This window comes from Genypterus blacodes, unplaced genomic scaffold, assembly GCF_046128005.1.
Source record: "Genypterus blacodes isolate CSIRO-AG114 ecotype Tasmania unplaced genomic scaffold, CSIRO-AGI_Gbla_v1 ptg000029l_1, whole genome shotgun sequence".
NCBI lineage: Eukaryota > Metazoa > Chordata > Actinopteri > Ophidiiformes > Ophidiidae > Genypterus > Genypterus blacodes.
In genome coordinates, this window is record NW_027466842.1 from 7,700,546 (window position 1) to 7,721,865 (window position 21,320).

The 21,320-nt window shown below is 44.8% G+C and overlaps 5 non-coding genes and 3 pseudogenes across 5 annotated transcripts; all 8 read right to left on the minus strand.

Annotated features, from left to right (window-relative positions):
* Positions 1-99: 99 nt before the first annotated feature.
* Positions 100-218, minus strand: LOC142994417 (5S ribosomal RNA). The gene has a single exon (XR_012961360.1). It is a non-coding gene; the product is annotated as a 5S ribosomal RNA (ribosomal RNA).
* Positions 219-6,636: 6,418 nt separating this feature from the next.
* On the minus strand, positions 6,637-6,756 carry LOC142994384 (5S ribosomal RNA; annotated as a pseudogene).
* Positions 6,757-7,219: 463 nt separating this feature from the next.
* Positions 7,220-7,338, minus strand: LOC142994436 (5S ribosomal RNA). The gene has a single exon (XR_012961379.1). It is a non-coding gene; the product is annotated as a 5S ribosomal RNA (ribosomal RNA).
* Positions 7,339-7,786: 448 nt separating this feature from the next.
* On the minus strand, positions 7,787-7,905 carry LOC142994380 (5S ribosomal RNA). The gene has a single exon (XR_012961349.1). It is a non-coding gene; the product is annotated as a 5S ribosomal RNA (ribosomal RNA).
* Positions 7,906-8,362: 457 nt separating this feature from the next.
* LOC142994399 (5S ribosomal RNA) lies at positions 8,363-8,481 on the minus strand (annotated as a pseudogene).
* A 464-nt stretch (positions 8,482-8,945) lies between these two features.
* LOC142994437 (5S ribosomal RNA) lies at positions 8,946-9,064 on the minus strand. Its single transcript, XR_012961380.1, has one exon. It is a non-coding gene; the product is annotated as a 5S ribosomal RNA (ribosomal RNA).
* Positions 9,065-9,521: 457 nt separating this feature from the next.
* Positions 9,522-9,640, minus strand: LOC142994457 (5S ribosomal RNA). The gene has a single exon (XR_012961400.1). It is a non-coding gene; the product is annotated as a 5S ribosomal RNA (ribosomal RNA).
* Positions 9,641-17,087: 7,447 nt separating this feature from the next.
* On the minus strand, positions 17,088-17,206 carry LOC142994386 (5S ribosomal RNA; annotated as a pseudogene).
* Positions 17,207-21,320: the final 4,114 nt, after the last annotated feature.

A 21,320-nucleotide genomic window follows, 5' to 3' on the forward strand; every position in this document is an offset into this window, starting at 1 on the left:
GATACAACTTTATTCTCCCGAGGGAAATTGCGTGTTGACAGAGGGAGTGAAACATGAGGGAGGAGGACCAGGTGAGGCCTGCTGCTCAGAGGGCCAAAATGCTTACGGCACCGGGTATTCCCAGGCGGTCTCCCATCCAAGTACTAACCTGGCCCGACGCTGCTTAGCTTCCGAGATCAGATGAGATTGGGCGTGTTCAGAGTGGTATGGCCGTAAACGAGGAGACCAGCCACACAGAGGCTCTTTATAGGTGAGACAGACCCAGTTCAAGTCACCGTGTACACATGACTACACTCAAGTTCATGTATATCACAATTTACATGATGCCTTCATCAGAAGAACACTAACATTTCTGATAAGATAAGATACAACTTTATTCTCCCGAGGGAAATTGCGTGTTCACAGAGGGAGTGAAACATGAGGGAGGAGGACCAGGTGAGGCCTGCTGCTCAGAGGGCCAAAATGCTTACTGCACCGGAAATTCCCAGGCGGTCTCCCATCCAAGTACTATCCTGGCCCGACGCTGCTTAGCTTCTGAGATCAGATGAGATCGGGCGTGTTTTTTTTTTTTCTCTTTTATTATCAAAAAATAAATATTTTTACAAATACATTTTACATAAGTAAATACAAGTCATTTCAAATCAAATCAAATTATTTCCAACAATCCATAACACCATTCATCACATCTTTTTTTTTTTTTTTTTTTTTTTTCCTTCATCCATCACCCCTCACCCTTGACCTATTGACATTTGCACCCCACCCTGATTTCTACACACAAATAGACAGTTATCTTCCAGCACCTTTTGTTTGAAATTCTTGTCCCCACCATCCCACAGCAGACTCACATTCCTTTTCATAAAGTTACAGAAAAATCTCCACATGTTCACTTTTTTGTCCTCGAAATGTGAATAGTTTCTCCGAAGTCTGATGACATGTTTGGCATAACTCAGAATGTAATTGATAAGCCATTTGTTCACCCCTGCTTTCCTTTCCTTATACCCAAATAGAAAAAACCTCTCCCATTTTTCCTTTTCCGTGATTGTGACTCTACATTTTTGAAAGCATTGGTCCAGTTTCTCAAAAAACACTTTTAACTCCTTACATTCAAAAATAAAGTGCCTAAATGTCTCCACTTCCACCTCACATATATCACAAACCTTGCTGTTGAGTCTATTTATCTGGTTTAGCACCAAATTGACAAATATTCTATTGTGTCTGAGCCTGAAATTTGTATCAAAGCACTCTGATGAAATGAACTTCACATTTAGATCTGACCAAATGTGCTCCCTCTTAAGCCCATGGAACTGCCTTAGCCATACTTCCTCAGCTGCCGCTTTCTTCTTTTCCTTTCCCAAAAACACTCTATATAGTATCTTGGAGTTAACTGATCGTATGTCATGCTCTTTCCCTCCTTGGATGAGGGAGAAACTGACCAACTCCAGAGCCTTCTCTGCCCTCCTCCCCTTCACCAGCGCCACCCAGCTACGAGGTAACCCCTCTAAAATTCTCTGGCATAGTCTTTTGATCTCTATTGGTCTCACTTTCCCTAATCTTCCCCTGACCTCCTGGATTACTTCCTCCTGCAGAAATCCACCACCTCTTTGGATAAAGTGCTTCACCTGATTTAAACCTAGTTCCTCCAAGTACCTCCCTGAAAATACCTTCCCCTGACACCTTATTGCCGGATTTCTGAAAACTGGTTGGTGTAACACCTGCTCCGCAGTCTCACATCTAAACTTTAAATCCCCCAGTAAAATATTCCACGCTTCAAGTATTTCCCCTGTAAATGCATTAACCTGTGCTCTTTCCCTTTGCTCCGTTTCCCTACATAGATTAAACACTCCTCTATTATCCCACCCCTGTAGGCAAGAGTCGAGGCACTTCTGCCACGCGTAAATCTTTGCGTTTCCCATAAATTTCCCTAACAGTCGAATCCGTGCACTAAGCTTTTTACTTTTCAGGTCCACCAATTTCAAACCGCCCTCCTTCTGCCCATTGATGAGCACCTTCCTGGCTATCAAATGCTGTTTTTTATTCCAGATGAAAGCACTCATCATGTCATTCAGCTTTCCTATTACCCTGTCCGGCATTTCACAGACTCTTAGCGCATACTGACACTTGGACAGGAGGAGGGCGTTAGTTACTATCACTTTACCCCTTAGATTCAATTTCCTCCCGGACCAGAAATCCAATCGCATTTTGATTTTTCCCTCTATTTCACCCCACGTTTGTTTTGTTGCTGCATCTCGATTCTTACCTACGTATACACCCAAAACCTTCACCATTTCATTTCTCTTTACAAAATTCCATTTATTTACACAATCGAAACCATCACCAAAGCCAATTAGCTTGGTTTTTTCCCCATTGATTTTGGCCCCAGATGCCCTCTCATAGCACTCTACATGCTGCAGCACCCTGTCTACACTCCTCTCATCCCTAACCGTAATACTTATGTCATCTGCGTACTGGTAGATTTTCGTGTCCGTTTTATCTTCCATTTCAATCCCCAAAATCCCTGGGTCCCTCCTAATGAGGGCAGACAAGGGTTCTGCCGCTATGGAGTATAACATAGCTGAAAGCGGGCATCCTTGCCTGATTGACCTCTCCAGAGCGAAGCTCTCAGTTAACCTCCCGTTTATTTTCACCCTACTGATGGCATTCCTATATATTAACCTAATCCATTTAGTGAAACCTTCCCCGAAACCCATCTTTTCCAGTGTTTTAAACAAAAAATCATGATCACCCTATCAAACGCCTTCTCTAAATCAACCCCTATGTACAGCCCTCCCTTCTGATTCATTTTGTCAAAGATGTCCTGGATCGATAAGATGATGTCACTAATGACTCTCCCTACCACACCATAACACTGACAGGGATTCACCACTGTGCCTATCACCTCCTTCAATCTGTTTGCCAGGATTTTAGCCAGTATTTTATAATCTGTATTTAGCAGACTAATTGGCCTATAATTCCCCAAATCACCTTTGTCACCCTTATTCTTATACACCACTCGGATTAGCCCCGTGAAGAAGTCCCCAGATGCTTTCCCCTCCCGCTCCATGCATTGAAAGATTCTCAGGAGAATTGGCTTCATCACCTGTTTAAAGGTGATGTAAAATTCCCCCGATAACCCATCCAGCCCTGGACTTTTGTTCTTATTCAAACCATTTATTGCTCTTTCCAATTCTTCCTCTGTTATGTTTTTATCACAGTCTGCTCTGTCATCTTCCCCTAATTTTTTTTCTATCCCTTCAAAAACACTGTGGTCTGTAGAGTTTACCTCCATCTTTGAAAAAAGTGTTTTAAAATGTTTATGAGCCACCTCCAGCATTTCCTCTGTCTTCTCCATTGTCTTACCCTCTTCATTTTTCAGGTTTTGCAGATGAGCTTTCTTTTGCTGTCTTTTTTCAAGCCCTAAAAAGAAACTTGTATTCTTTTCCCCTTCTAAAATATCCTTCATCCTCGATCTGATAGCTGCCCCTCTGCTCCGTTTCTTCTCAAGCTCATCTAATTGTTTTCTCAGCATGAGATATTTTAGATTGTTGAAGTTTTCCTCTGCAATCGACCTTTCCAGCTCTTTATTAATCTGGTCTCTTAAACTATACTCAGTTCTTCTTTCCTTCTCCATTTTATTTTTACAATAGTTTATTGTCACTTTTTTGATGTGCAATTTCACCTCCTCCCACCACTCCCCCATATTTATACAACCCTCACCCTGCAGTTCTCTTTTTCTTTCTTTCAGTAGATTTTCAACTTTCTCCCTATATTTTCCATCCAGCAAAACACTGTTATTTAAACACCATAACCCTCCACCTTTGTGCTCTTTCTCCCCCAGCTCCACCCATAACCTTGCGTGATCGCTAAACCCTGTGAACTCATACCAGCATTTTGAAATTTTTTTTTCCAGCCCAGATGCTAATAGACATAAGTCAATCCTGGACTGTTTAAGTTTCCCCAGAACCGTCTGTCGTCTGGAAAAGCCCCTTTCTCCCATATTGCGCACCCTCCACAGATCTACCAGGTTGAAATAGTCAAAAAGCTCATTTAGCGATTTCCTACTTATATCACTTTTGTATGTATTGTTGCTTGATATATCCAATCTCGTAAGTGCACAGTTAAAATCCCCCACTACACAAATGTTCCCTCCCAAATGCGGTTTTAGTTGATCAAAGAAAATTCCACGCTTGTTGTCCTCATTCGGTGCATAAATATTCAAAAGTTTGTAAAGCACATTCCTGTAAATAAATTCAATACCGATCACCCTTCCCTCATCATCCTTCACTATTTCCTTAACATTTTTGATCTTATCTCCTTTAGCAAAAATAGCGACTCCGGCTCGTCCATTTACACCGTTGTTTGCCCACACTTTTCCAGCCCATGTATCCCTCAGATAGCTTCTCCACTCCCTTGTCCACTTAGTCTCTTGTACACAGAGGATGTCAAAAGTATCCACCCTTAAAACATCTCGCATCTTGTTAATACATCTTAAGCCGTTTGTGTTTTGCGATAGTATTTTTAACATTGTAAATACATAGAGATAAATCAGGCCCATCATCTTTATGCTACAGTTCACGTCTTACTTTTTCCTCTTTTTGATCCCCTTGTCTTCAGCATCCATTGCAGTCTTCTCTTCCCCAGCTCCTGGCTGTTTCCGAGGTCCATATCAGACTCCGAGTTCCCCGACTCTTGAGACCCCGTCAAGCATATCTCTGAGTCTGATTCTGGGGGCCGCTGAAGTTGAACAATTTTCACCTTCCTCTCCTTTCTCTCCGATGTATTCACACTCTGCCCCTCTGCTGCGTCTCCATGTCCCGGCACCTCAGCTGTCGATCCTCTCACCTCCATTCCTTGCTCTCCGTCCGACTCCAGTATGTCTCTTCCTTTCTCCGCTTCCCCCTCCGCACGATCCTTCTCGGTCTCCTCCCTCTCAGAGATATTCTCTCTCGATTCTTCCTGCTCCTCACGTTGCTTTCCTCCCGTCCCTGGAGCATGATCAACGTCCTCACAAACACATCTGCTGCTCTCCTTTTTGCAGCTCTGGCATTTGTTCCCTCTGCCCATGCACTCCCTTGCATAGTGCCCCTGCTCTCCACATTTTCTACAAAGGAAATCTGGACAGTCCCTCAGGATATGACCAGTCTGTATGCACTGTCTGCACACTTTCACCTGTTTGTCGTGCAAAACTCTGAAGAACTCTGCTCCAAAAGCCGTCTCAAACTTGGTCGAATATGGAAGTGATTGGACCGTCTCCGTGAATTTAACTTTCACGTATCTTGTTCCGTCAGCAATTCTAGTTCCCGGCCACATTCTCCTGATGATCGGGGATACTGCACTCACTCCCCAGCTGTTCAGCTTGCCCAGAATGACGCTGTCCGTGATATACGCCGGCAGCCCCAGAAACGAGACCACCAGCTCATCATTACATAACTCCTTGGACATGATCGCGGTCTGTCCAATTTTTATGCCGTCCAATAGTCTTTCTTTCCCCTTCGGGTGATTCATTGTGATCTCATATTTATTTCTGCCCGTGTACCGGCAGGCGATGATTTTCCCACAAGTGTCTTGTATTGCCTGGATCAGCTCATTGCGGTCACTTTATCTTCTCCAATCAGCTCCAGGGCGAGCGTTAAATTTTGCTGAAACTCTTCAGCTTTATCCTTAATAATCCGTATCTCTTCCTCTCTGATGATTTCTCTCTCCTGCCCTCTTCCTCCTTCCGCATTTTCGGCTACGTCAGGAGCTGTCACCGCACGTGTGTCCTCCATTTCTCCCGTCATATTCTGACCGTCCACGGTCCTGTACGCCCGATCGTCTTTCACCATCGGCTCGCTTGCCTCGGCCTCCGGTCCGGGCCCGGTGCAGCAACTCTGGCTCCCTTTCCTCTGGTTCTCACCATACTTGGAGCACAGTATAAACTATTTTCCATTAGGAAAACACAAACCAAACAAACAAATAACTTAAAGTGTCCCCCAGACAGTCAAAACTGCTGGGGGTGGCTCCAAAAACCGAGCTATCAAAGAAACGAAAAATCTGGGCTTAAAGAAACGCCACAGTTCAAACTCAAAATCAAAATTGCCGCACAGGATCAGTCAAAATACACGCACGCCTGGAGCTCAAACACACCTCCTCTGACTTCCGTGTTCAGAGTGGTATGGCCGTAAACAAGAAGAGCAGCCACACAGAGGCTCTTTATAGGTGAGACAGACCCAGTTCAAGTCACCGTGTACACATGACTACACTCAAGTTCATGTATATCACAATTTACATGATGCCTTCATCAGAAACACACATTTCTGGATAATGAAGTCTTACCTTAATGAAACTGATAATCATCACATAGAACATACAGAGGGACCACTTACATCTCTGACGCTCACTTTCATCATCATCATCATCATCATCCTCATCATCATCATCATCATCATCGTCACTCTGTGGCTCGTGTACTTCACTTCTCATGTGCATTCAATCTTCTCATATTATGCCCATGTGCAATACTCATTTTCTGAATGTATGCTTTCATATAAGATAAGATAAGATACAACTTTATTCTCCCGAGGGAACTTGCGTGTTCACAGAGTGAGTGAAACATGAGGGAGGAGGACCAGGTGAGGCCTGCTGCTCACAGGGCCAAAATGCTTACGGCACCGGGTATTCCTAGGCGGTCTCCCATCCAAGTACTAACCTGGCCCGACGCTGCTTAGCTTCACAAGATCAGATGAGATCAGGCGTGTTCAGAGTGGTATGGCCGTAAACAAGGAAAGCAGCCGCACAGAGGCTCTTTATAGGTGAGACAGACCCAGTTCAAGTCACCGTGTACACATGACTACACTCAAGTTCATGTATATCACAATTTACATGATGCCTTCATCAGAAACACACATTTCTGGATAATGAAGTCTTACCTAATGAAACTGATAATCATCACATGGAACATACAGAGGGACCACTAACATTTCTGACGCTCACTTTCATCATCATCATCATCATCATCATCATCATCATCATCGTCACACAGTGGCTCGTGTACTTCACTTCTTATGTGCATTCAATCTTCTCATATTATGATCGTGTGCAATACTCATTTTCTGAATGTATGCTTTCATATAAGATAAGATAAGATACAACTTTATTCTCCCGAGGGGAATTGCGTGTTCACAGAGGGAGTGAAACATGAGGGAGGAGGACCAGGTGAGGCCTGCTGCTCAGAGGGCCAAAATGCTTACGGCACCGGGTATTCCCAGGCGGTCTCCCATCCAAGTACTAACCTGGCCCGACGCTAATTAGCTTCCGAGATCAGACGAGATCAGGCGTGTTCAGAGTGGTATGGCCGTAAACGAGGAGAGCAGCCACACAGAGGCTCTTTATAAGTGAGACAGACCCAGTTCAAGTCACCGTGTACACATGACTACACTCAAGTTCATGTATATCACAATTTACATGATGCCTTCATCAGAAACACACATTTCTGGATAATGAAGTCTTACCTAATGAAACTGATAATCATCATATAGAACATAAGGAGGGACCACTAACATCTCTGAGGCTCACTTTCATCATCATCATCATCATCATTGTCACACAGTGGCTCGTGTACTTCACTTCTCATGTGCATTCAATCTTCTCATATTATGCCCATGTGCAATACTCATTTTCTGATTGTATGCTTTCATATAAGATAAGATAAGATACAACTTTATTCTCCTGAGGGACATTGCGTGTTGACAGAGGGAGTGAAACATGAGGGAGGAGGACCAGGTGAGGCCTGCTGCTCAGAGGGCCAAAATGCTAACGGCACCGGGTATTCCCAGGCGGTCTCCCATCCAAGTACTAACCTGGCCCGACGCTGCTTAGCTTCTGAGATCAGAAGAGATCGGGCGTGTTCAGAGAGGTATGGCCATGAACGAGGAGAGCAGCCACACAGAGGCTCTTTATAGATGAGACAGACCCAGTTCAAGTCACCGTGTACACATGACTACACTCAAGTTCATGTATATCACAATTTACATGATGCCTTCATCAGAAACACACATTTCTGGATAATGAAGTCTTACCTAATGAAACTGATAATCATCACATAGAACATAAAGAGGGACCACTAACATCTCTGACACTCACTTTCATCATCATTATCATCATCATCATCATCATCGTCACACAGTGGCTCGTGTACTTCACTCCTCAGGTGCATTCAATCATCTCATATTATGCCCATGTGCAATACTCATTTTCTGAATGTATGCTTTCATATAAGATAAGATAAGATACAACTTTATTTTCCCGAGGGAAATTGCGTGTTGAGAGAGGGAGTGAAACATGAGGGAGGAGGACCAGGTGAGGCCTACTGCTCAGAGTGCCAAAATGCTTACGGCACCGGGTTTTCCCAGGCGGTCTCCCATGCAATTACTAACCTGGCCCGACGCTGCTTAGCTTCCGAGATCAGACGAGATCGGGCGTGTTCAGAGTGGTATGGCCGTACCGAGGAGAGCAGCCACACAGAGGCTCTTTATAGGTGAGACAGACCCAGTTCAAGTCACCGTGTACACATGACTACACTCAAGTTCATGTACATCACAATTTACATGATGCCTTCATCAGAAACACACATTTCTGGATAATGAGGTCTTACCAAATGAAACTGATAATCATCACATAGAACATAAAGAGGGACCACTAACATCTCTGACGCTCACTTTCATCATCATTATCATCATCATCATCATCATCATCATCATCTCACACAGTGGCTCGTGTACTTCACTTCTCATGTGCATTCAATCTTCTCATATTATGATCTTGTGCAATACTCATTTTCTGAATGTATGCTTTCATATAAGATAAGATAAGATACAACTTTATTTTCCCGAGGGAAATTGTGTGTTCACAGAGGGAGTGAAACATGAGGGAGGAGGACCAGGTGAGGCCTGCTGCTCAGAGGGCCAAAATGCTTACGGCACCGGGTATTCCCAGGGGGTCTCCCATCCAAGTACTAACCTGGCCCGACGCTAATTAGCTTCCGAGATCAGACGAGATCAGGCGTGTTCAGAGTGGTATGGCCGTAAACGAGGAGAGCAGCCACACAGAGGCTCTTTATAAGTGAGACAGACCCAGTTCAAGTCACCGTGTACACATGACTACACTCATGTTCATGTATATCACAATTTACATGATGCCTTCATCAGAAACACACATTTCTGGATAATGAAGTCTTACCTAATGAAACTGATAATCATCACATAGAAGATAAAGAGGGACAACTAACATCTCTGACGCTCACTTTCATCATCATCATCATCATCATAATCATCATCGTCACACAGTGGCTCGTGTACTTCACTTCTCATGTGCATTCAATCTTGTCATATTATGCCCATGTGCAATACTCATTTTCTGAATGTATGCTTTCATATAAGATAAGATAAGATACAACTTTATTCTCCCGAGGGACATTGGGTGTTGACAGAGGGAGTGAAACATGAGGGAGGAGGACCAGGTGAGGCCTGCTGCTCAGAGGGCCAAAATGCTAACGGCACCGGGTATTCCCAGGCGGTCTCCCATCCAAGTACTAACCTGGCCAGACGCTGCTTAGCTTCTGAGATCAGAAGAGATCAGGCGTGTTCAGAGTGGTATGGCCGTGAACGAGGAGAGCAGCAACACAGAGGCTCTTTATAGGTGAGACAGACCCAGTTCAAGTCACCGTGTACACATGACTACACTCAAGTTCATGTATATCACAATTTACATGATGCCTTTGTGACATACCCCCCATTTAGTCTTTTCTTTGGTCCCTTTTCCATTAAGTTGTGGCCTTTTATTTTCTTTTGTTACGATGTTGTTGCATGTTTTGGCCAGAAGTGGCGCTGTAGTACTGGGATATAATGCAGTTGCATAACGGTGAGAGAGAGAAGAAGTAGCCACTGAGAACGGAAGGCGGGAGATGTAAATGGTGAAGTGAGCTGTATTGTGGAAACTTTGGATTAAACGAAAAAGCTTTCCCAGCACGCCGTTGAGAGTATTACTTTCTTCAAGTGTGCAACAAAATTGGCGCCCGAACAGGGACTCAACGTGATACAAAAAAGAAGTCTGAAGACAAAAAAAAAGAACGAACGTTGGAACGCGCAAAATGGAGCTGGAGCAGTTACAGGATCAGCTAACGGAGCTACTGTGTCGGCTAAACGTGGAACAGCTAAAAGAAGTGTGTATCCGAGCTAAAGTTTCATCAGACAAGGAGAAGAAACACACGTTGATCCGAGCAATTAATGAGTCAGTAGAGAATGCTTTTGAAGTGGAGGAACAAGATGTAGCAGAGACATTTGGGCAAGAGTTGTTAGCTACAGCTAAGCGATTGAGAGAAAACGCGCCCAAACCAGAGAGGTATGATAAAAATGAAGAGGAGCTACAAAAGCTACAAAAACAGTATGCTGAAATGCAGTTGACATTCCAGACGTCGACCAAAATGCTCGAGGAGGAAATGAGTCGGCTTCGGGAAAAAATGAACAGGACGGCTAGCCCGCCAGAACTCCCATTCTCCAGAGCCCCTGAAGTGGTTATCAGACGCGAGTTTCGGATTAATGGCCAGATAGGTGAATTGGGGCAGAGAGACAAGTTATCATACACTAACCTCATGTACCAAATAGACTCTGAAAAACGTAAAGGCCACAGTGATGTAGAAATTGTTGAAGCCGTAGTAAAAGCTGATACACCAGGGCTCAGTTTACGTGATATGCTGGAAGCCAAAAATAATTTGACACTCGTGCAGTTGAAGACGATTCTTAAAGCCCATTTCAAAGAAAACAACACTACAGATATGTTCCACAGACTCATTAACATAACTCAAGATGCAAAAGAATCCCCTCAGAATTTTCTTTTTCGTGCAGTTGAACTCAAAGAGAGGCTACTGGCGGCTGCAGAAGATGCCAGCTCAGATGTACAGTATAGCCCAGACCTCATTCAGAAAAAGTTTCTTAGGTCAGTCAGTACAGGACTACTGAGTGATAATGTTAAAATGCAGCTGAAACCTCACCTAGATGATCTAGGAGTGACTGACGAGATATTGATAGAGAAAATGAATGATGCTGCTGCTGTTGATTGGGAGACACAGCAGAAATTGAAGAAAAGTATCCCAAATAAGCCAGCCAGAATAAATGAGCTAAAAACAGAAACAACTACTTACCAGCTGTATAGTGACAGGGAAACAGACAATGACCAGCCATCTGAACACAGCTTCAGTCAAGGCCAGTGTTAAAAGTCAGAAGATAAAAACTCCAAAAAGCTCTTCAGAAACTGAACTGATGGATGCAGTGAAACAGCTGAGAGAGGAAGTGGCTGAGCTGAGGAAGAATGTTCAGTACTCAGCACGACCATCTCACCAGTTCCAAAACAGAGGGAAGAGGGCATGCAGAGGATGTCAAGACCGGGGTGAAGAGGAACAGTGTGACCACTGCTTCAAATGTGGCCTGAGTGGACACCTCTCAAGAGGATGCAGAGGCCAAAGGAACTCAAGAGGCAACACTGATTCAGCTAATATCAAAGGACAGACTGTAGAATGTACCTCCCCTGACACTCAAGAACAGCATAGCAGGTCACTCAACACCCCTACTATTCTTAGAGAAAGCATTGTACAATTAGAAGAGAGACTGCGAGCAGAAAGGTGTTCCCCAGGTGGAAGATTGGCAGGTTCTGCTTATATTAGCCACATCTCCCCTCGTCACCATTCACAGCTGCTGAGACTTATTGGAAAGAAGTGCATGGTGAGTTGCTACCTAGATGGGGTGAAGACTCAAGCCTTATGGGACACTGGATCGCAAGTCTGCCTTATCAATGAGACCTGGAGGAAGAACTGCATCCCAGAGGTGAAGGTACGGAGCACTGAAGAACTCCTCGGCCCTGGTCCTTTTGTGGGGAAAGCTGTCAACCAGACCGACATCCCTTTCCTAGGCTGGGTGGAGGTCACGTTCCACCTAGACCCATCACATGCTCCAGAGTTCACGCTTCAGGTGCCCATGCTCGTGACAGGTGAGAAAGGAGCAGCAGAAGAGCCAATCATTGGTTACAATGTAATTGAACTGTTGTTAAAGAATGGTGTGGAGGGTCCACATGAAGTAATAACACAGGCTGTGAGCACAGCTTTCTCTTTTAGCTGTAAAAAGACTGAAATGTTAGTGAAAATTATTCAAAACAGTGACCCTGAGTGCAGTGACGGCCTAGTGAGAGTGGGCAGGCAGAAGGAAGTGATCCCAGCAGGTCAGGTAAGAACTATAAAATGTGCTGTGAGAACAGGTCCTCTACTGTCCAGTCAAGAAGCCCTTTTTCTGCCTGATGAACATGCCCCCTGGCCAGATGGCCTGAGTATGTCAGAGAGCATGATGACTCTTAGCGAAGGGACATATTCTCGCATAGCACTGCCCATCACCAATTACACCTGTCATGATGTCACCCTGAGCCCACGCACAGTGTTGGGGCAGGTTCAACTGGTCAAAGCTGTCTATCCAGTGGACGCCAAGCCAGTCACTCCCCGACCAGCTTCTCCAGTCGAACGTCCAGAGGTCAGCAGGGAGGATGAGCCTGAGCCTGATGGAAGGACAGCGGTGGACGAGGAAAGGTGGGACCCACCAATCACACTGATTCACCTCCCCCTTGCTCAGCAGCGACAAGTGAAGCAGATGTTGAGGGAGGAATGCAGAGCGTTCGCCAGAGACGATGATGATGTGGGATACATCCCTTCCCTACAACGGAAAATCAGACTCACAGATACAACACCGGTAAGACGTACCTATGTGTCTGTGCCTAAGCCACTTCACAAAGAAGTAAAACAGTACTTAGAAGACTTGTTAAATAGGGGCTGGATCCAAAAATCTAGGTCACATTACTCATCTCCCATTGTCTGTGTGCGGAAAAAAGATGGGAACCTCCGTCTGTGCTGTGACTACAGAGAACTCAACCGTAAGTCTCTGCCAGATCGCCACCCTATTCCCCGCATTCAAGATATGCTAGATAGTTTACATGGGAGTGCATGGTTTTCAGTGTTAGATCAAGGCAAGGCCTACCATCAGGGGTTCGTGGAAGAAAGTAGTAGACCACTCACAGCTTTTATAACACCCTGGGGCCTATATGAGTGGATCCGAATCCCTTTTGGCTTGTCTACAGCACCCTCCGAATTCCAGCGCAGCATGGAGGAGTGTCTATCTGGACTCAGAGATGAAATTTGCGAGCCATATCTAGACGATAATCTGGTTCATAGCCAAACATTTGATAATCACCTGAAAGATGTGAGAAAAGTGCTTCAGCGCTACCAACAGCACGGGATGAAATTGACTGCAAAGAAATGTGAGCTCTTTAAGAACCAGGTCAGATTTCTGGGAAAGATCGTATCGAAGGAAGGCTACACAATGGATCCTGCAGAAGTAGCCCCAGTGCAAGAGATGAAGCAGAGAAAGCCAGCGACAGTGGGTGAGGTGCGGAAAGTGCTAGGATTCATCTCATACTACCGAGCCTATATCCCAAACTTCTCTCGCATAGCTAAGCCTCTCTATGCACTGCTGTGCGCTGAGATACCAGGCAGTGAGACCCCTAAAGGCACAAAGAAGCAGAAGGCTGGGGTGAGAAAGACAAAGCAAAGCCAGGTACCCTCACATCAACGTATCAGGTGGACAGAAGAACACAGTACAGTTCTCAGTCAGCTGATAGATTACCTCTCCAGTCCTCCTGTGCTGGGCTACCCAAACTTTGAAGAACCGTTCATTATGCATTGTGATGCGTCCCAGGATGGACTTGGAGCGGTGCTCTATCAAAAACAGGAGGGAAGGTTAAAGGTCATTGCGTATGGCTCCCGCACACTCTCTGCTCCAGAGAAGAATTACCATCTACATTCTGGTAAGCTAGAGTTTTTAGCAATGAAATGGGCTATATGCGAGAGGTTTAGGGATTATTTGTATTACACTCCATCGTTTGTAGTATATACAGATAATAACCCTCTGACATATGTGCTGACAACAGCTAAATTGAATGCCACGTTGCTGAGATGGGTGGCTGAATTGGCAGACTTCCGATTTTCAATTAAGTACAGGCCAGGGAAGTCTAACTCTGACGCAGACGGGCTATCGAGAATGCCCCTTGACATAGAGAAGTATATGCTAACCTGTTCACAAAAGATACAGTCTGAGATCTTGGCCAGTGTCTCCAAAGGGTTGTCAGTTCACCAGGTGGAGAGAGAGCAGTTGCTGTGTCCAGTGACCATCACCACAGCCATCGCAGAGCTGAGCAGTGAGCCGCGGATGAACGCAGCAAAGCAGATCGCCCCTCAAGCACTGAGAGCCGCTCAAGACGAGGATCTACTGCTGAAGCAGGTGAAACAGCAGGTCGCACAACAGCAGTGGCCGAGGGTGAAAGACACTCACAGTGAGTTGGCAGTGTTTGCAAGGGAGAAAGCGAAGTTGGTGATTGATGCTGAGGATGTTCTCCGGCAACAGACAGCAACACGCACACAACTGGTTGTGCCTCCAAAGTTCCGTCCCCTCATCCTGAGAGAGCTGCATGAAGAGATGGGACACTTGGGCGTTGAACGGACACTCCATCTGATCCGTGAGCGTTTCTTTTGGCCTCATATGCAGAGAGACGTTGAGCATCACATCAACAAGGTCTGTAGCTGTGTGAAACGGAAAAGACCACAGAAAGCAGTAAGAGCACCACTTACCAGTATTGTGACAACATACCCCTTTGAGCTGGTCTCAATTGACTTCATGCACCTAGAGAAGTGTAAAGGAGGATATGAGTACATTCTGGTGGTCATGGACCATTTTACACGATTCGCTCAGGCGTATGCATGTACTAACAACAGTGCTCGAACTGCAGCTGAGAAGATATTCGGTGACTTTGTCCTCAAATTCGGCTTCCCCACGAAATTACACCATGATCAGGGTAGAGAATTTGAGAATAAGTTGTTTGCAGAGCTCCAAAAATACTCTGGCATCCAAGGTTCTCGCACCACCCCGTACCACCCCCAGGGGAACGGTCAAGTGGAACGCTTCAACCGCACCCTGCTGGCCATGTTGCGTAACCTAGATGACCAAGCTAAAGCAGATTGGAAGAATTCTCTTGCCAAAGTAATACACGCCTACAATTGCACGCGCAATGAGTCCACTGGATACGCACCATATTACCTGCTCTTTGGTCGTAACCCCAGATTGCCTATTGACATCATGTTCAGTATCCCCCACAGTGATGGCAGTGCATCTCATGATGACTATGCCAAGAAATGGAAACAGAGGATGGAGGAGGCGTACCAGTTAGCCTCCAAGGCTGCGAAGGCAAGCGGAGAGAGGGGGAAAAACCTGTATGACCGGAAGGTTCAAGGTGCAGAGCTGTATCCTGGCTGCAGAGTTCTCATTAGGAACTTGACTGAAAGAGGTGGACCCGGAAAACTCAGGTCATTCTGGGAAGACAAAGTCCATGTAGTGGTCAAGAGAAAACACCCAGAAAGTCCAGTTTATGAAGTACAACCAGAGGATGGCCAGGGCCGCACCAGAGTGCTTCATCGAAATCTGCTGCTCCCCTGTGACTTCCTGCCAGTTGAGTCACACAAGCCTGAAAAGAAAAGAGGTGAGAGACCACACAAAGAGAAAAAGACACCGACAAAACAGAATGCAGAACCCGAGTGTTCATCTGACTCTGAAGAGGATGACTGGCGATGCATGTCCAGATGGCCCCAAGGAGACTCCGCAGCACAAACCAGAAGGAACCTCAGACCAGAGGCTACAGAGTTTCAGCCACGGGCTGCAACACCAGCACCTGAGGGAGACAATGTGATGGGAGAACAGACCCTGTGGACATCAGACACGGACAGAGAGCAAGAAGAACAGATCGGGACTGGACTGGAAAATGAAGTGACTGTGACAGCAGGCCTGAGTGAGGATATAGAAGAGGCTGAGCTGGAGACCGCAAGCAATGAGGGAGAAGAGTATCCATCATCTTCACCACCTGCGAGACGATATCCTTTCAGAAATAGACCTGCACCCAAAACACTCGCATATGATAGGTTGGGGCAGCCCACAGTTAATTGAATTAAAGTTATGAGACTATATGATGCACTTTAAAGTTGTAAGTTCAAGCCATCCAGTTTTAAGATGAATACAATTTGTTAGTTCATGTCAAAGTCATATGATGGATGGAAAATATTAATGTGTTGTTTAAAAGAAAAAAAATACTTTTAGTTTATATAGGCCCACACAAAGTCAGTTCTCACATTTAGAATCGCACAAATATAACTGAAGAGGAAACGGTGGTTGTAAGATATTGTATTTACAGGAGTATGGTTGAAAAGACTAAATGTAAAGAGACTCTTATAACGAAATGATATGAAGAAAAGAGTTATTAGAATATATGAAGTGTGAGATTCTATGTGATTTCGCTACAGGTCAAAGGTCACGCCTATTCCAGTCAAGACAAGCTGCCCGTGAACACAGCGGAGTAAATAGATAGTTGTCATAGTGCACAATGACTTCCTCTGTTTAACACATGACATTAAGGGGAGATAAGTGTGATGTGAAATCTGTCATTAGATATGTGTCTTGAATAATGGACTCTAACCTGGAAGTGATCAAATTGTCTTAAACAGGATGAACTGAGACGGGAAATGTCGGGACGACATTTAGTTAAGCAGGGGAGAGTGTGACATACCCCCCATTTAGTCTTTTCTTTGGTCCCTTTTCCATTAAGTTGTGGCCTTTTATTTTCTTTTGTTACGATGTTGTTGCATGTTTTGGCCAGAAGTGGCGCTGTAGTACTGGGATATAATGCAGTTGCATAACGGTGAGAGAGAGAAGAAGTAGCCACTGAGAACGGAAGGCGGGAGATGTAAATGGTGAAGTGAGCTGTATTGTGGAAACTTTGGATTAAACGAAAAACTTTTCCCAGCACGCCGTTGAGAGTATTACTTTCTTCAAGTGTGCAACACCTTCATCAGAAGAACACTAACATTTCAGATAAGATAAGATACAACTTTATTCTCCCGAGAGAAATTGCGTGTTGACAGAGGGAGTGAAACATGAGGGAGGAGGACCAGGTGAGGCCTGCTGCTCAGAGGGCCAAAATGCTTACGGCACCGGGTATTCCCAGGCGGTCTCCCATCCAAGTACTTACCTGGCCCGACGCTGATTAGCTTCCGAGATCAGACGAGATCGGGCGTGTTCAGAGTGTTATGGACGTAAACGAGGAGAGCAGCCACACAGAGGCTCTTTATAGGTGAGACAGACCCAGTTCATGTCACCGTGTACACATGACTACACTCAAGTTCATGTATATCACAATTTACATGATGCCTTCATCAGAAACACACATTTCTGGATAATGAAGTCTTACCTAATGAAACTGATGATCATCACATAGAACATAAAGAGGGACCACTAACATCTCTGACGCTCACTTTCATCATCATCATCTTCATCATCATCATCATCATCATCGTCACACAGTGGCTCGTGTACTTCACTTCTCATGTGCATTCAATCTTCTCATATTATGCCCATGTGCAATACTCATTTTCTGAATGTATGCTTTCATATAAGATAAGATAAGATACAACTTTATTCTCCCGAGGGACATTGGGTGTTGACAGAGGGAGGGAAACATGAGGGAGGAGGACCAGGTGAGGCCTGCTGCTCAGAGGGCCAAAATGCTTACGGCACCGGGTATTCCCAGGCGGTCTCCCATCCAAGTACTAACCTGGCCCGAAGCTGCTTAGCTTCCGAGATCAGACGAGATCGGGCGTGTTTTTTTTTTTTCTCTTTTATTATCAAAAAATAAATATTTTTACAAATACATTTTACACAAGTAAATACAAGTCATTTCAAATCAAATCAAATTATTTCCAACAATCTATAACACCATTCATCACATCTTTTTTTTTTTTTTTTTCTCTTTTTTTTTTCCTTCAGATGCCCCAGATGCCCTCTCATAGCACTCTACATGCTGCAGCACCCTGTCTACACTCCTCTCATCCCTAACCGTAATACTTATGTCATCTGCGTACTGGTAGATTTTCGTGTCCGTTTTATCTTCCATTTCAATCCCCAAAATCCCTGGGTCCCTCCTAATGAGGGCAGACAAGGGTTCTGCCGCTATGGAGTATAACATAGCTGAAAGCGGGCATCCTTGCCTGATTGACCTCTCCAGAGCGAAGCTCTCAGTTAACCTCCCGTTTATTTTCACCCTACTGATGGCATTCCTATATATTAACCTAATCCATTTAGTGAAACCTTCCCAGAAACCCATCTTTTCCAGTGTTTTAAACAAAAAATCATGATCCACCCTATCAAACGCCTTCTCTAAATCAACCCCTATGTACAGCCCTCCCTTCTGATTCATTTTGTCAAAGATGTCCTGGATCGATAAGATGATGTCACTAATGACTCTCCCTACCACACCATAACACTGACAGGGATTCACCACTGTGCCTATCACCTCCTTCAATCTGTTTGCCAGGATTTTAGCCAGTATTTTATAATCTGTATTTAGCAGACTAATTGGCCTATAATTCCCCAAATCACCTTTGTCACCCTTATTCTTATACACCACTCGGATTAGCCCCGTGAAGAAGTCCCCAGATGCTTTCCCCTCCCGCTCCATGCATTGAAAGATTCTCAGGAGAATTGGCTTCATCACCTGTTTAAAGGTGATGTAAAATTCCCCCGATAACCCATCCAGCCCTGGACTTTTGTTCTTATTCAAACCATTTATTGCTCTTTCCAATTCTTCCTCTGTTATGTTTTTATCACAGTCTGCTCTGTCATCTTCCCCTAATTTTTTTTCTATCCCTTCAAAAACACTGTGGTCTGTAGAGTTTACCTCCATCTTTGAAAAAAGTGTTTTAAAATGTTTATGAGCCACCTCCAGCATTTCCTCTGTCTTCTCCATTGTCTTACCCTCTTCATTTTTCAGGTTTTGCAGATGAGCTTTCTTTTGCTGTCTTTTTTCAAGCCCTAAAAAGAAACTTGTATTCTTTTCCCCTTCTAAAATATCCTTCATCCTCGATCTGATAGCTGCCCCTCTGCTCCGTTTCTTCTCAAGCTCATCTAATTGTTTTCTCAGCATGAGATATTTTAGATTGTTGAAGTTTTCCTCTGCAATCGACCATTCCAGCTCTTTATTAATCTGGTCTCTTAAACTATACTCAGTCCTTCTTTCCTTCTCCATTTTATTTTTACAATAGTTTATTGTCACTTTTTTGATGTGCAGTTTCACCTCCTCCCACCACTCCCCCATATTTATACAACCCTCACCCTGCAGTTCTCTTTTTCTTTCTTTCAGTAGTTTTTCAACTTTCTCCCTATATTTTCCATCCAGCAAAACACTGTTATTTAAACACCATAACCCTCCACCTTTGTGCTCTTTCTCCCCCAGCTCCACCCATAACCTTGCATGATCGCTAAACCCTGTGAACTCATACCAGCATTTTGAAATCTTTTTTTCCAGCCCAGATGCTAATAGACATAAGTCAATCCTGGACTGTTTAAGTTTCCCCAGAACCGTCTGTCGTCTGGAAAAGCCCCTTTCTCCCATATTGCGCACCCTCCACAGATCTACCAGGTTGAAATAGTCAAAAAGCTCATTTAGCGATTTCCTACTTATATCACTTTTGTATGTATTGTTGCTTGATATATCCAATCTCGTAAGTGCACAGTTAAAATCCCCCACTACACAAATGTTCCCTCCCAAATGCGGTTTTAGTTGATCAAAGAAAATTCCACGCTTGTTGTCCTCATTCGGTGCATAAATATTCAAAAGTTTGTAAAGCACATTCCTGTAAATAAATTCAATACCGATCACCCTTCCCTCATCATCCTTCACTATTTCCTTAACATTTTTGATCTTATCTCCTTTAGCAAAAATAGCGACTCCGGCTCGTCCATTTACACCGTTGTTTGCCCACACTTTTCCAGCCCATGTATCCCTCAGATAGCTTCTCCACTCCCTTGTCCACTTAGTCTCTTGTACACAGAGGATGTCAAAAGTATCCACCCTTAAAACATCTCTCATCTTGTTAATACATCTTAAGCCGTTTGTGTTTTGCGATAGTATTTTTAACATTGTAAATACATAGAGATAAATCAGGCCCATCATCTTTATGCTACAGTTCACGTCTTACTTTTTCCTCTTTTTGATCCCCTTGTCTTCAGCATCCATTGCAGTCTTCTCTTCCCCAGCTCCTGGCTGTTTCCGAGGTCCATATCAGACTCCGAGTTCCCCGACTCTTGAGACCCCGTCAAGCATATCTCTGAGTCTGATTCTGGGGGCCGCTGAAGTTGAACAATTTTCACCTTCCTCTCCTTTCTCTCCGATGTATCCACACTCTGCCCCTCTGCTGCGTCTCCATGTCCCGGCACCTCAGCTGTCGATCCTCTCACCTCCATTCCTTGCTCTCCGTCCGACTCCAGTATGTCTCTTCCTTTCTCCGCTTCCCCCTCCGCACGATCCTTCTCGGTCTCCTCCCTCTCAGAGATATTCTCTCTCGATTCTTCCTGCTCCTCACGTTGCTTTCCTCCCGTCCCTGGAGCATGATCAACGTCCTCACAAACACATCTGCTGCTCTCCTTTTTGCAGCTCTGGCATTTGTTCCCTCTGCCCATGCACTCCCTTGCATAGTGCCCCTGCTCTCCACATTTTCTACAAAGGAAATCTGGACAGTCCCTCAGGATATGACCAGTCTGTATGCACTGTCTGCACACTTTCACCTGTTTGTGGTGCAAAACTCTGAAGAACTCTGCTCCAAAAGCCGTCTCAAACTTGGTCGAATATGGAAGTGATTGGACCGTCTCCGTGAATTTAACTTTCACGTATCTTGTTCCGTCAGCAATTCTAGTTCCCGGCCACATTCTCCTGATGATCGGGGATACTGCACTCACTCCCCAGCTGTTCAGCTTGCCCAGAATGACGCTGTCCGTGATATACGCCGGCAGCCCCAGAAACGAGACCACCAGCTCATCATTACATAACTCCTTTGACATGATCGCGGTCTGTCCAATTTTTATGCCGTCCAATAGTCTTTCTTTCCCCTTCGGGTGATTCATTGTGATCTCATATTTATTTCTGCCCGTGTACCGGCAGGCGATGATTTTCCCACAAGTGTCTTGTATTGCCTGGATCAGCTCCATTGCGGTCACTTTATCTTCTCCAATCAGCTCCAGGGCGAGCGTTAAATTTTGCTGAAACTCTTCAGCTTTATCCTTAATAATCCGTATCTCTTCCTCTCTGATGATTTCTCTCTCCTGCCCTCTTCCTCCTTCCGCATTTTCGGCTACGTCAGGAGCTGTCACCGCACGTGTGTC